Here is a 2,871-nt window from a genome sequence, read left to right on the forward strand (position 1 = left end):
AGCTGGTCTATGCACTTGTGCAGGGGGTTACTTAGAAGGACGGAGACAAAAAATATATCTGCATCACCAGTCAACTCAAATCAAGGCCCATTACTTAGGTTGAAGAGTAGCTTGCTGGAGTCAATGGGACCACTCATGGAGTAAGGTGCTTCTCAATGTGAGTAAGAGCATCAGAATCTGGCCCGAAAACATTAAGCCAAGGGGAGAGTCATTCTTGAACCCTGTATGTTTGTGACTGTCTATGGACAGTGATTTCTCTTGCAACAGTTTGCAGCGGGTCGTATTGAAGGGTGAACTGTCAGGTTGGAGGGAGGTTACCAGTGGAGTTCCTCAGGGTTCGGTTTTGGGACCCATTTTATTTAATCTATTTATAACTGACCTCGGAACCGATTGCAGGTGTGGACTGATAAAGTTTGCGGATGATACGAAGGTGGGAGGTGTTGCCAATTCGGAGGAGGATAGGGATATTCTGCAGGGAGACTTGAATGAGCTTGTGAATTGGAGTATCAGAAATAGGATGAAATTTAATAGTGAAAAGTGTAAGGTGATGCATTTAGGGATGACTAACAACAAATTTAGTTACATTTTTTACATTTTTTAGTTACATTTTTCCAATGTAATTTTCCAATGCTGGGGACGCATTGGTTAGAAGTAACGGAAGAGGAGAAGGACCTAGGGGTTCTTGTAGACCTGAGGATGACTATGAGTCGACAATGTGACGTGGCGGTGAAAAAAGCCAATGCGGTCTTGGGATGCATTAGGCGAGGTATATCTAGTAAGGATAAGGAGGTGCTGCTTCCGTTGTATAAGGCGCTGGTGAGACCTCATTTGGAGTACTGTGTGCAGTTCTGGTCTCCCATGTTTAAAAAAGATGAACTCAAATTGGAACGGGTGCAGAGAAGGGCCACTAGGATGATCAGAGGAATGGAAAACCTGTCGTATGAAAGGAGACTAGAGGAGCTCGGGTTGTTTAGTCTGACAAAACGACGGCTGAGGGGGGATATGATTGCTCTCTTTAAATATATCAGAGGGATAAATACAAGGGAGGGAGAGGAATTATTCCAGCTTAGTACTAATGTGGACACGAGAACAAATGGATATAAACTGGCCGTGGGGAAGTTTAGGCTTGAAATTAGACGAAGGTTTCTGACCGTCAGAGGGGTGAAATATTGGAACGGCCTTCCGAGGGAAACGGTGAGGGCGAGGGACCTATCTGGTTTTGAGATTAAGTTAGATAAGTTTATGGAGGGAATGGTTTAATGGTAAAACATATTAGCTGAGGAATACCGAGCAATGGCAGGTAAATAGTATAATGGTTAACAAGGGTCAGGCTGGAGACTCTTTCCTACATGCTCGGGGTCTTACTGATCGCCATATTTGGGGTCGGGAAGGAATTTTCCTCCAGGGTAGATTGGCTGAGGCCCTGGAGGTTTTTCGCCTTCCTCCGCAGCATGGGGCAGGGATCGCTAGCAAGAGGGTTCTCTGCCAATTGAAGTCACTAAAACACAGGATTTGGGGACTTCATCGGCAGAGTCAAGGGAAGGGTAAGGACGGTTTTGTGGCCTGCAGCATGCAGGGGGTCAGACCAGATGATCATAATGGTCCCTTCTGACCTTAAAGTCTATGAGTCTATGAGTTTTCCCTGCTGTTCCAGCATCACTAGGCCTGGGTCACTTTATTCTGAATGAACTCAAGACTGTGTGTGATACTTGACTTATGTGCAAATGGAAGTGCTGAGGTGCTAATGAGCAGATATGGGTGAATTTGTTTGACAGACATTTTTTGAACAAAAAAATGCATGTTTGATGACCTTGAAATATTTAGTGACTGAGTATTGAATTGTTTGAGTCAAAAAAACTAACAATTTTTTGAAAAAAATGAAATTTCTTTTCAACACTTTTGAAGCAAAACATTTTGATTTGAAATGACTTTTCATTTTGAAATTTTCTTTAATTTTATTTCAAAAATTAAAAATCATTTACACCTCCCAATTAAAATGAAATGCTACAGATTGAACAAAATGTTTCATTCAACCTAAAACTAAGTTTTTTAACTTCTAATTTGCTGAAAATTTTGAAAAAATTGGTTTTGGTTTGATCCAAAACAATGTTTATTATTTATCAAAATGCCAACCAACTGAAAAATCCATTATTCCTCCTGCTTTACTAAGGAGTCTCATAGGCTTTAAGGTCAGAAGGGACCATTGTGATCATCTAGTCTTCTCTCCTGCACATCTCAGGCCACGGAACCTCACCCACCCATTCCTGTAATGGACCCATAACCTCTAGCTGAGTTACTGCAGTCCTCAAACCATGATTTAAAGACTTCAAGTTACAGAGAATCCGCCATTTGCTCTAGTTGAAACCAGCAAGTGACCTGTGCCCCAGGCTGTAGAATCTGCAGCAAATACTTTGTGGGAGCTCAAAATCTGAAATTTTCATCTCAAACATAAAAGAGGGTACAGTGGTTTTAAATTGGATTTTTTTTCCCAACATTCATTCTATATATACCATTCATTGTATCAATATCATTCTATCTATACCATTCTTTCTATCTATCAACATACATTATACCTATAGCTGGATGAATAATTAATCATTTATACTTTGACAATCTTTCCACTTTCTCCCTTTGCTAATTTTCCATAAACGGATTGCAACTTTCTTATCACACTTATTCATCGTGCAAGGTTATTTCCTGTGACTAACTCTTGGGCTTGATTTCTTGATGTTAGGGCTGATTTACCCTACTCTTCGGGTACAAAACTGCCCTAAAAGCTGGCTTACCTGCTCACTGGACTATATCCTCAACCACCATAATAACACCTGTGCTAGCTGCCCTCCCATCCAGCCAATCCCAGCTGCTGAGATG

Source organism: Trachemys scripta, chromosome 4, assembly GCF_013100865.1.
Source record: "Trachemys scripta elegans isolate TJP31775 chromosome 4, CAS_Tse_1.0, whole genome shotgun sequence".
Classification (NCBI taxonomy): domain Eukaryota; kingdom Metazoa; phylum Chordata; order Testudines; family Emydidae; genus Trachemys; species Trachemys scripta.